The sequence below is a fragment of the Bubalus bubalis genome, chromosome 21 (assembly GCF_019923935.1).
Source record: "Bubalus bubalis isolate 160015118507 breed Murrah chromosome 21, NDDB_SH_1, whole genome shotgun sequence".
NCBI lineage: Eukaryota > Metazoa > Chordata > Mammalia > Artiodactyla > Bovidae > Bubalus > Bubalus bubalis.
Genome location: NC_059177.1, coordinates 45,809,107 through 45,822,956, shown reverse-complemented (window position 1 = coordinate 45,822,956; position 13,850 = coordinate 45,809,107).

Here is a 13,850-nt window from a genome sequence, read left to right as displayed (position 1 = left end):
TGGAGTAATAGAATATCCTGTTATCCTGCCATTGCCAGTTTTGAAAACTTCTACTGCGAGACCTAATGATTGATGCCAATTGTCTCCAAAGGGATCTCATCACAGAAAGTTTTATTAAAATGTTTGGTTTGCTACTTATAATTAAGATAAACTTTAAAGTGATACAGTTAAATCTAACTGTATGGCACAGTTACTAAAATTATAAGCTTTGACATTCAATATAATAAGTTAATGGATTCAGAAGTCACCTGGAGCTAGCAGTATTTTTCCTAAACTGTAGCAGTACTCTTCCTAAACTGTAGAAACTTTCATATATGTGAACATTCACAAAAATATAGTAGAACATTTGCAATAGTTATTGAAGTTAGACTAATAAATCACAGTATAGACAAGAATATTTGTGTGATGCCTTTATCTGTCCTAAAATAACAACAGGGCAACTCCATATGCTATACATTCATTAGACTAAGATGATGTAGGACACTAAAATAAGATAGTAATGCCAGTGGTAAAAAGTACTATTCAATGTATGAAGCAGTTGTAAAATAAGGAACTGTAGCTTTATTATTCTGGAGAAGGCAATGGCACCACACTCCAGTACTCTTGCCTGGAAAATCCCATGGGCAGAGGAGCCTGGTAGGCTGTAGTCCATGGGGTCGCTAAGAGTCAGACATGATTGAGCAACTTCACTTTCACTTTTCACTTTCATGCATTGGAGAAGGAAATGGCAACCCACTCCAGTGTTCTTGCCTGGAGAATCCCAGGGACGGGGGACCTGGTGGGCTGCCGTCTATGGGGTCGCAGAGTCACACATGACTTAGCAGCAGATCAGATCAAATCAGATCAGTCACTCAGTCCTGTCTGACTCTTTGCGACCCCATGAAACGCAGCACTCTAGGCCACTCTGTCCATCACCAACTCCCGGAGTTCACTCAGACTCACGTCCATCGAGTCAGTGATGCCATCCAGCCATCTCATCCTCTGTCGTCCCCTTCTCCTCTTGCCCCCAGTCCCTCCCAACATCAGAGTCTTTTCCAATGAGTCAACTCTTCACATGAGGTGGCCAAAGTACTGGAGTTTCAGCTTTAACATCATTCCTTCCAAAGAAATCCCAGGGCTGATCTCCTTCAGAATGGACTGGTTGGATCTCCTTGCAGTCCAAGGGACTCTCAAGAGTCTTCTCCAACACCACAGTTCAAAAGCATCAATTCTTCGGCGCTCAGCCTTATTCACAGTCCAACTCTCACATCCATGCATGACCACAGGAAAAACCATAGCCTTGACTAGATGGACCTTTGTTGGCAAAGTAATGTCTCTGCTTTTGAATATGCTATCTAGGTTGGTCATAACTTTCCTTCCAAGGAGAAAGCGTCTTTTAATTTCATGGCTGCAGTCACCATCTGCAGTGATTTTGGAGCCCAGAAAAATAAAGTCTGACACTGTTTCCACTGTTTCCCCATCTATTTCCCATGAAGTGTTCGGACCGGATGCCATGATCTTCGTTTTCTGAATGTTGAGCTTTAAGCCAACTTTTTCACTCTCCACTTTCACTTTCATCAAGAGGCTTTTGAGTTCCTCTTCGCTTTCTGCCATATGGGTGGTGTCATCTGCATATCTGAGGTTATTGATATTTCTCCCGGCAATCTTGATTCCAGCTTGTGTTTCTTCCAGTCCAGCATTTCTCATGATGTACTCTGCATAGAAGTTAAATAAACAGGGTGACAACATACAGCCTTGACGAACTCCTTTTCCTATTTGGAGCCAGTCTGTTGTTCCATGTCCAGTTCTAACTGTTGCTTCCTGACCTGCATACAGATTTCTCAAGAGGCAGATCAGGTGGTCTGGTATTCCCATCTCTTTCGGAATTTTCCACACTTTATTGTGATCCACACAGTCAAAGGCTTTGGCATAGTCAATAAAGCAGAAATAGATGTTTGTCTGGAACTCTCTTGCTTTTTCCATGATCCAGCAGATGTTGGCAATTTGATCTGTGGTTCCTCTGCCTTTTCTAAAACCAGCTTGAACATCAGGAAGTTCACGGTTCACATATTGCTGAAGCCTGGCTTGGAGAATTATGAGCATTTCTTTACTAGCGTGTGAGATGAGTGCAATTGTGTGGTAGTTTGAGCATTCTTTGGCATTGCCTTTCTTTGGGATTGGAATGAAAACTGACCTTTTCCACTCCTGTGGCCACTGCTGAGTTTTCCAAATTTGCTGGCATATTGAGTGCAGCACTTTCACAGCATCATCTTTCCAGATTTGGAATAGCTCAACTGGCATTCCATCACCTCCACTAGCTTTGTTCGTAGTGATGCTTTCTAAGGCCCATTTGACTTCACATTCCAGGATGTCTGGCTCTAGGTCAATGATCACACCATCGTGATTATCTGGGTCGTGAAGATCTTTTTTGTACCCTTCTGTGTATTCTTGCCATCTCTTCTTAATATCTTCTGCTTCTGTTAGGTCCATACCATTTCTGTCCTTTATCGAGCCCATCTTTGCATGAAATGTTCCTTTGGCATCTCTGATTTTCTTGAAGAGATCCCTAGTCTTTCCCATTCTGTTGTTTTCCTCTATTTCTTTGCATTGATCGCTGAAGAAGGCTTTCTTATCTCTTCTTGCTATTCTTTGGAACTCTGCATTCAGATGTTTATATCTTTCCCTTTCTCCTTTGCTTTTCGCTTCTCTTCTTTTCACAGCTATTTGTAAGGCCTCCCCAGACATCCATTTTGCTTTTTTGCATTTCTTTTCCATGGGGATGGTCTTGATCCCTGTCTCCTGTACAATGTCATGAACCTCAGTCCGTAGTTCATCAGGCACTCTGTCTATCAGATCTAGGCCCTTAAATCTATTTCTCACTTCCACTGTATAATCCTAAGGGATTTGATTTAGGTCATACCTGAATGGTCTAGTGGTTTTCCCAACTTTCTTCAATTTAAGTCTGAATTTGGTGATAAGGAGTTCATGGTCTGAGCCACAGTCAGCTCCTGGTCTTGTTTTGGCTGACTGTATAGAGCTTCTCCATCTTTGGCTTTAAAGAATACAATCAATCTGATTTTGGTGTTGACCATCTGGTGGTGTCCATGTATAGAGTCTTCTCTTGTGTTGTTGGAAGAGGGTGTTTGTTATGACCAGTGCATTTTCTTGGCAAAACTCTATTAGTCTTTGCCCTGCTTCATTCCATATTCCAAGGCCAAATTTGCCTGTTACTCCAGGTGTTTCTTGACTTCCTACTTTTGCATTCCAGTCCCCTATAATGAAAAGGACATCCTTTTTGGGTGTTAGTTCTAAAAGGTCTTGTAGGTCTTCATAGAACCATTCAACTTCAGCTTCTTCAGAGTTACTGGTTGGGGCATAGACTTGGATTACTGTGATATTGAATGCTTTGCCTTGGAAACGAACAGAGATCTTTCTGTCGTTTTTGAGATTGCATCCAAGTACTGCATTTCGGACTCTTTTGTTGACCATGATGGCCATTCCATTTCTTCTGAGGGATTCCTGCCCGCAGTAGTAGATATAATGGTCATCTGAGTTAAATTCACCCATTCCAGTCCATTTCAGCTCGCTGATCCCTAGAATGTCGACATTCACTCTTGCCATCTCTTCTTTGACCACTTCCAATTTGCCTTGATTCATGGACCTCACATTCCAGGTTCCTATGCTGTATTGCTCATTACAGCATCAGACCTTGCTTCTATCACCAGTCACATCCACAGCTGGGTATTCTTTTTGCTTTGGCTCCATCCCTTCATTGTTTCTGGAGTTATTTCTCCACTGATCTCCAGTAGCATATTGGGCACCTACTGACCTGGGGAGTTCCTCTTTCAGTATCCTATCATTTTGCCTTTTCATACTGTTCATGGGGTTCTCAAGGCAAGAATACTGAAGTAGTTTGCCATTCCCTTCTCCAGTGGACCACACTCTGTCAGTATAGCACTGCAAAGGGTAATATTTCTCTTGTTTTAAGAGTCTGTATAGTTTAAGAAAATATTAAAATAATAGGCAGAAGAGCACAGTTTTATTACTCTCAATATTAGAGGTCATAATAATTTAGAAGACCCTTGAGGGCCATTTGCAGTGTGTGTGATTCGGGAGCTTTGTGAAGATGCCTCTAATTGGCACACATATGCTGGGGAGCCTGTCAGGGGCATTTCTACTCATGTGACTTTGTTTTATATATCTAGCTCTCAGCAGCTGCAATTCCTACTAGGGACTTTGCAGGCATCATTTCCATTAGAAAGTGTTTCCTAATCCAGTAATTACAAAGCCTGGGCAGCTTTGCCCACTAGAGAACGTTCGGAAATATCTGGAAACATTTTTAGGTTGTTTCAGTTTGAGGCAAGAGGAAGTTTAAAACAAAATAATAGATGCCACAGACATTGTGGATCCCCACGTGGCATCTGAATTGTGTACCTTTGCTCCACCAGTGCTGGGAATCCCTTACATAGTGTAAGCTACTAATGTGCAGATTCAATTCAGTAGCAATCCCTGTATAGCATATCTTAAAATACTCAGATGATGGGGTCCTTCTTGTCCTTCAGGCCTCAGCAGTCTTCCACTGAACACCAGGGAATCCTCGCTCTCCACCTGCCGGTTTCTTTCAGAGCAAGGTACTCACAGGGCGCTGGCATTTTCCCTGTTCACTCTCAAGTCTCCCCTCCCACACCTTGTAGGAGGGAGCTCAACTGTCTGAATTCCCCACACTTTTAATTGCTTCTCAAGTTCAATTGAGAACACCCAGCAAGTGTTTGCGGGATGAATAAACCATTTCCATGATTCTGTTTATGAGAGCTTCTATTTACAAGTTACTGTGCAGAGAATTTCCATCATCATTTCCTACACCTGTTATTATTCCCATTTCACTGATGAGGAAACTGGACTTGACAAGCAAGTTACCCAGATTGCTAGAGGCGCTAAGAGGCAGGGCCTTCTGCCTTCACCGTTACAATACTATGTACCATATGCATCAGTACAATGTACTATGGTCCCACATGGCGGCAGACCCCGGTCCCCTCAGACAGGTACGAAGTCAGGATGGCAGTACTTTCTAGTTTGGGATACTATAATTCAGAAGCATTTGGACACACTAAAGGCAATATATGATAGTAGATTACAGTGATGTTTTTTGTTAACTATGGTTAGAAACAGCAGAGTAATATGGCGCTATGGCTACATCTGTAGTATATTGAAAATACAGTACTTCCTACTCATACACACATTTTAGGTGATGCAGGATGATTTAAACCAGGAGTCAGGAAGTTTTTTCTGTAAAGGACCAGAATGAATATTTTAGACTTTGTGGGCCGTGTCGTCTGTGTCTGTTGCAACTATTGAACTCTGCCATCATAGCACAAGAGCCCCTTGTGTCCCATTAAAACTTTCTTTAAAGGACACTGCAATCTGAATTTCTTATATTGTCACATGTCGCGAAATGTTATTATTCTTTAGAAGTTTCAAGCATCTAAAAATGTAAAGATCACTCTTAGCCTGAAAGCTGTACAAAACAGGCAGTGGGCCAGATTTGACACATGGACCATAGTTGATCAACCCCTTGATTGAGAAGATTGCTGCTGCCAATTTTTAAGGTTCTCACAATGTGATAAATCAGGAATCTCCTCACAGCTTACAGGCATGCATGCTAGAAGGTGTCAGCACTATCAATATGGGAGCTTCTATAGTACAAACATGCCCCCGTGATTTTGACTGTTCACGTCACACAACCTAGCACCATTTAACACATTGGAAGTACCTGAGTATAATCTAATGCCTTTATATGTATATAACTAAAGACATAAAAGAACATAACTCATGATAGTGTGCGAGCATTAGTGCTTCTCAGATTGTAAGGGGAGAGTATCGGCTGACATAATGCAGTTCAGCACAGCATATGATCAGTTCTGCTCCCATAATTATATGTAGTAAAGCAGAATATGCTGTGAGAGGGGGCACAGTGTATATAACAGACGTGCGGCTCAGAGGTGACTTGGCTAAGCCACCCAGCTGGTGATGGAGCAGGAAGGCCCTGTGCACTGTGCCACCTTGTTGACGTTCCCCTTGTCACTTTCTTTTCCTGCCACGTGCTTATTCTCGAGACCCAGAAAAGAACAGTTTCACCAGCCATATTGCATTATGCTGTTGGTGACGCTGGCTCCAGCTTCACTCCTGCATTATCCCATATACTGTCTTTACAGGAAATTTGACAGTATGATTATTTCACAATATGGTGCAGCAATGACACTCTTCTATCATTTCAGTCGCAATAACACAATTATGTTCTACATACCTTTTCTAACAGTAAGGCTGTTCTCCTTGTCCAGAGTCCTACCTTGCTTCTAGTTATGACAACGATGCAGCTCCTATGCTGGTGCAGCCTGCAGTTTTAGTTGAAACAACACAAGTGCTAATAGGGAGCCCAGTGGTCTATACAGGACTATAACCTACATCTGGAAAACCACCATTGCGACCCCCAAGGTTTCAGAGAAATAGTTAAGGAGGCATCCTGTTTCTCGGGAAATCACATTTCCTCATTTCATATCACTAAAAGCTTGTAATTTCCCCAACCCACTTGGCGACCACTTGGGTTCTGTGCCAGCTCTGATATTGAGAATAGTCTCTTTGCTGCATCACTCTACATGGTAGAACTATAATTTTAGCATTGTTATGATATGATTGCTAAGCCATGTCACACTTGTTTCCAACTCGGAAGCAATTCTGCCACTACAATAACTAGTGTGTAATATCTATAATTTTAGCAAAAGTACACAATCAGTCTAGCACTTAAATAGTAAGTATTCACTGAAGAGATACACTGCACAAATATTTATAGAATTGAGGTACCGTAATGTCTTTTGGTTTAGCACAGTAGTAAAACAATATGCTGAAAGACCATACATTTTCAGTTCAGTTCAGTTCAGTTGCTCAGTTGTGTTTGACTCTTTGAGACCCCCATGGACTGCAGCACGCCAGGCTTCCCTGTCTATCACCAACTCCCAGAGTTTACTCAAACTTGTGTCCATTGAGTCGGTGATGCCACCCAACCATCTCATCCTCTGTCCGCCCCTTCTCCTCCTGCCTTCAATCTTTTGCAGTATTAGGGTCTTTTCCACTGAGTCAGTTCTTCGCATCAGGTGGCCAAAGTTTTGGAGCTTCAGCTTCAGCATCTGTCCTTCTGATGAATATTCAGGACTGATTTCCTTGAGGATGGACTGGTTGGATCTCCTTGCAGTCCAAGGGATTCTCAAAGAGTCTTCTCCAACACCACAGTGTGAGTCCTAATATTTGTAATTTGTAGTTTTAAATAAGTATCATATACTTCGCTGCCAGTATTTAACATCATCCATGTTATTATTCTTTGTTATTGTAGATGCAGTGCATTAAGATATAGTGCATGTGACCACAGCTTAATAATGCATAAATGCTGTGCTGTGCTAAGAGCGCTACATTGTTTCACATTATTATCAGGTATGTTATAATGTTCTGTAATTTTCTAATACCAGGGTAAATAATAATCTATACTAAGTTTTCTTTTATACCCATAGATCTAGAACCAACATTGATACCATAATAAATCTCTTATCTCCAAAATGTATATCAACAGTTAAAGAAACGGTCAGAGCTGTTTTGCAATTGTGTAGCATCAGTTTGCTACCGTTAGATATAGCGTGTACTGTTTCTTACCTTGTAACAATAACACTCAAGTACTGAAAATTCAGTACTGCTTTGGCTTTCAGTGTATTGGTTTTACTGTTGCTGTAACCACACTAGGTCACATTTAGCGTATTTCTCTGACACTACCAAGAGGAATATGTGGCTGTTATACAAGGCACAATGTTTGAGGTCAGAATCACACGTAAAGTTGAGTTACAGCGTCACAACTTAATCCTTACGTGACTTTGCTCAAAATACCTGGTAGTTGTAAGCCTCAAGTTTTTCACCTGTATGAAGGAACTAATCACAGAACCCAACTCACAGTATTGCCTCTAGGTTTAAATGAGACAGTATCTAAATGAGGAATACTTTGAATTAAACATGATGTGATTTGGATAATTATTAGTTACTACTATTTTAATGATTTGTACTATTACGTTAATACTGCATACTAATTCTGATAATACTACTACTAGTAAGCTACTTAGAAATAATATTACTATATAATATGCTATCAACTATTTGAACCAGTTTTATAAAACCAAGTTGTCATCTTATCCTATGCTGCATTGATATCTTCTGGTTTCTTCTGCTTTAATATTGTTTATGGGATTGGCCACCTCATACGAAGAGTTGACTCATTGGAAAAGACTCTGATGCTGGGAGGGATTGGGGGCAGGAGGAGAAGGGGACGACAGAGGATGAGATGGCTGGATGGCATCACTGACTCGATGGACGTGAGTCTCAGTGAACTCCGGGAGTCGGTGATGGACAGGGAGGCCTGGCGTGCTGCGATTCATGGGGTCGCAAAGAGTTGGACACGACTGAGCGACTTATCTGATCTGATGGTAACTTGGGGCTTCCCTGGTGGCTCAGATGGTAAAGAATCTGCCTGCAATGCCAGAGACCAGGGTTCAAACCTTGGATTGGGAAGATCCCCTGGAGAAGGGAATGGCATCCCACTCCAATATTCTTGCCTGAAGAATTCCATGGACAGAGGAGCCTGGCGGGCTACAGTCCATGGGGTCGCAGAATCAGACACGACTGAGTGACTAACATGATAATGACATGGTTATTTTAACTTTTTCTTTTGCTCACGACTTTATACCATTCTATCCTAAGTCACCTTTAATGATGGTAATTCTTAGACATTACTACTTATAACAGACAATCTGTGATTGAGTCATTTTGTGCTTGCTGTAAATGTAACCCCAAAAAAGGTATTTATATAGCTTAACCAACAGTGTTCTACTTTAATTTCACATCCCAGTTGGATGTATTAGATGCATCTCAATCTTGATACACTCCAAATATATCTCTGTATTTTCCCCTCCAACCAGTACTCCCTCTTTTCTCATCTTGGTCAAGAGCTTCAGCAGCCCCACCACCATGATCCAGTGGTGTATTCCAAATAATATGGACACTTTGACTCCTCTCTTCCTCACTCCACATCCAGTCCCCCAGGAAGACTAGCTCTGCAAAACAGATTTGAAATCTTCCTACAGCGTTTTATCTCTATCACTAACCTTAGTACAAACCTTGAGACTCTCTTTACAGAACAACTGAAGTAGCCTACTTGGAGGTCTCTGTGCTGCTCTTCACCACCGCCTCCTACCATGGATCCATTTCAAGTTTTGTCACTTTGCTTATTTTTTTCACTGGAAGTGCACTGAAAGCTCTAACATATTTCAAAATACATAAAAGTAGAAGATGGCTTGATGGGTGAAGAGAAAGAGAGTCAACTGAGTAACTAAGGGTCAGTTTCTTAACCTGTCTGAAATGTAATCTTCTCGCCTGTAAACAGGGATGATAAAAGGATGATTGTTGGCAGTAAATGTCTTTGTGTAGGTCAAATGTAAAGATGGTTCCTGGCACACAGGAAGCATACACTAATATCATCAGTTACTCGAAGTCATGGTGTAGACTTGATTTAATCAAAATGAATTTTACTAACAACTATCTTGGAGCATTCCATTTTTTTCAGTTTGAAAACATCAAGGGACTTCCTTGGATTCACCAAATAAAACTCAAAAATCTTAGCATGTAATTATGTTCGCATTCACCTTAACCTGCCAGGATTCATCCTAGAAGCAGCTCTTGTGCTACTCATCCATGCTTCCTGCAGACACAAGTACAAGCAGAGAGCGCATTGTCTGAATCTCACATTGCTCCCTTTACAAATCTCAAATAAAAATTCCCAGCCGTGTGGTAGGCATCTTAAGTGAATGCAGACATTGCCCTGTGGAAGCGTATGAAACCCATTTGGGTGAAAGCTAGTGCCACAAGGCTTTGACCAGCACCATGGACCCTCCCCTGATGAATTGCAGTTCGGAACTAGAACTGCTTTTGGTTTTAGAAAGGACAAAATTATTATAAGATCTGATGATAGAAAATCAGCTGGCGTGGGGAAGGTGAAAGGTGTTGCTATTCTTGAAAGGACAAGGCCTTTGGAAGAAAATGCCTAAACCTGCCAGAATTAAAATGCAACCTTTTGTTTGTAAACTTATAAGATTATGGGTTTAGAATTAATTCAAACTGAATCCTTTCCAGTTACCAGTAACCTAAAACTTGGGTCCATTTTGCAATCGTGACTCAGTAAGTCCTTCGTAACATGACTTCCAAACACGACGGGAATTAGACCAACTTTGTAAATATTTGAAGTTGCTAGTTTAAAAATTAATTTGACTTATTTGCTTGCTAGTTGCCAGCAGCTTACGAGAGTTGGAGCTTTCTCTGTAATCATACATTATCATTCATGAATCTTTTAAAGGATTTATTTGGAAAAACTATAGGGTAGAACTCAGCATACCCGTTGCTGAAAACAAAAGTTGACTGTAGGTGATACTAGAGAGAAGGGAAAAAAGATGAAATAAAATTAGCCCTTGGTGTGTTGATTAAACTGAAGTCTAAGCACCATAATTCAGTTGGACATGTAGATGCTGTTTTTAGTTCTATTGTTGGACCCAATGAATTTTTTAAAACACTTCATTGAAATATTAATTCGCATACTATGCAATTCACACATTTAAAGTGTACAATTCAGTACATTTTCATATATTCACAGAATTGTACAATTATCACTGCCATCTAATCACCCCAGAGGAAATCCTATATTCATTAGCAGTCACTTCTCTTTTCTCCTCTTTCTGCTCCCATCCCTAGGCACCCACTAATCTACTTTCTGTCTCTATAGATTTGTCTCTTCCAATCATCTCATATAAATGGAATCATATATGATCTTTTGTGTCTGACTTCTTTCACTTAGCATATTGTTTCTAAGGTTCACTAACGTCATAGCATGTAGCAGTACTTCTTTTTTTTTTTTTTGGTGAATAATATTCCAGTGTGACTTGGCCATATTTATTCATTCATCCATTAATGGCCATTTGGTTTTTTCCTTCATTTCATCTATTATGAACAGTGCTGTTGTGAACATTTGTGTACAAGTTTTTATGTGGACATATATTTTCATTTTTCTTGGATGGATACTTAGGAGTGAAATTGGTAGATCATATAGTAACACCACATTTAACATTGTGAGGAACTGCCATACTGTTTTCCAAATTGGTTGCATGATGTTACTTTCTCACCAGTGTATGAGTAATCCAGTTTTTCCATGTCCTTGCCAATGCTTATTATTATCTTTTTTTAAATTAGTATTGTAGCCATTCTAGTAGATGTGAAATGGTATCTCATAGCGGTTTTGATTTGCAGTTCCCTGATGGCTAATGACGGTGAACATATTTTCATGTGCTTATGGGCCATTTGTATATTTTCTTTAAAACAATGTCTATTCAGATCCTTTGCTCATTTTTGAAATTGGACTATTTGTCTTTTCATTGTTGAATTGCAGTAATACTTTATATGTCCTGGATACAAATCCTTTCTCAGAGAAATAATTTGCAAATATTTTCTCACAATCTGTGGGTTGTATTAAATTTTTTTAAATGGTAAATTATGTTGTTTCCTCTCTTAAATTTCTGGCATCTGTCCAGCTCACAAAATGTTTCCTTCTTTCTCTGTGGATGTTTCCAAGAATTTCAGACCTCTTGTGTCCTGTCCATAACTGAACTTCATATCTTCTTTTCCCTTATCCCAGATCTACTTCTTTGAACAGCTTTCCTATTCATCCAATTGGTCAACCAAGGTAGACACTAAGTTGTTAAATCTTCTTTCCTATTACCCACCTCAGGTCCTCTTGTGAACTAAGTAATGTTTCATTTCTGCTTGCAGCCAGGTGTTTGAAATCCTGGTCATCTGCTGTCAAAGTCTAGATCATGTTTTCATTATGTCTCTTCTGGACTCTCTAATAGCTAGATCCATATCCTTGCCTTCTAGGTTGGCCCTTCTAGGTCCAAAATCAATGATTAAACTCCATGAGATACTAATGATTACAACTACTGTCTCTGAAATCATGCTTTTCTAATTCAAATCCTAGATCCTTCATTTGACCTCTGTTCCTCGATTTCTCATATATAAAATAGGGAATGATAATAGTCCCTGCCTCACAGGGTTGTGTGAGAATTAAATGAATTATTATCTGTAAAATGGTATAAACAGTTGCTGGAATGTAATAAGCATTTGTGGCAGCTACTATTATTATTGAAATTGAAGTCTTTTTTTAAACCATTAATTAAAACTTTACCAAGGCTTTTCTCACCTATTGGATAAAATTGAAATGCATTTCTTTGGTACATAAGGCACTTTATGATGTGCAGTATAAGCTGAGAAAAAGCTACTGTGAGCACAAGATCCTAGATGTGGTTTTATACCTTCACTTTTCAAAATGTGACACTGAGTTTAGAATTGTCAGGTCTAACTTCTTTCAAGGTATTGTTGCTTTGCAACCACTGGAGAACATGTGCTGTGGGCTTACTCCTGACCAGGCAGAATGCTAAGTACTTTCTATGCACTGTCCACCTTAATTCTTACATCTGCCTTATCAGGGGGTTGGTATTGCTATGCCCAGCTTCATAGCTGAGATAAATAAGATGGTAAATCTGTTTGTCCAAGATCACACAAATAGGAAGGAGAGAAACCTGAATATGGTTCCAAGTCTCTTGGACATGATGTTGCAAGCTCTTGGCTCTGCCTGAGGAAGTTTCTGAAGAGGTATCCACAGACAGACATTCTCAAAGGCAGTGTTGGAAAGAATTTTGAGTACTTGTATCATACTTGTCATTCTTGAATGGGGTACATCTTCCATCTGGAAGTCTTTACAATGTTATCCAGATATCTGAAAATTCCTAGGACAAGGACATTTTTCATGTAGCTTCTGAAAGCTCTTGCTTAGCGGAAATATCCCTCCACTGGGGGTAAGTGCTTTCATTTGCTGGTTGGACTATGGTCGATTAACTCACTTGGCTGAAGCCAAAGGATCTTAGACCCAGCTTTCTTCCTTTCCTAGACAACTCCTCACACAAGGTGAAAGATCAGAGGAGAATATGAATACTTAGGAAAGTCATCTCCTTCTTTAAGAAGTAACTCAAGGTACTCGAGCACTGGTGAGTGACTCAGGGCTGTCATCTTAATATGCAGAGACAGCACATTCCTAACTGTGTGCACAGGAGGTCTTCATTATCCAAAGATAATTGTTGCTGTGCTGGAAAACTACTACTTAACATAAATCCATCAAAAATAGGGACTAGATTTTCAAAATAAACTGTAAAAAACATTGAGGCTTTAAAAACAAAGATAGCAATTATGAAAACAAGCTTATTTTATTTAATATTTAACAAAATAGATCAAAAGAGAGGGCTTGATTAAAACTCTACTCTCTCAGAAAATATAAATATGAATTGAATAATTTTTCAGTTCTGACAAAATTGTTTAATAGCAAAATTCAGCTTTCCTTGAACTTCTGTAATATTATCATAAAGTATCTATCTCTCTCAAAATTATTCAAGGATTTTACAAATTTTCTGAAGCTTACCCTCACTCTTTGATATTCAAATCATTCTCACTTAAAGTTCCAATTATATATTCAGTGATTTTCTCTTTTGGTTTAACTCTGCCCAATCCTTCTTGGTCCATGGCTTTGAGTATAGCTAACTTGATTCAACTTTCCAGGACTCCAGGAAATTTTGCATCCTTTGTCAAATTTGCAATTTCATTTTCTAATCAATTTGCCTTGTATATGTTTCGTGTTGTCCAATGTTTATATTGCACAATCAACATGAGACAGACCAACAAAGATGTTGACT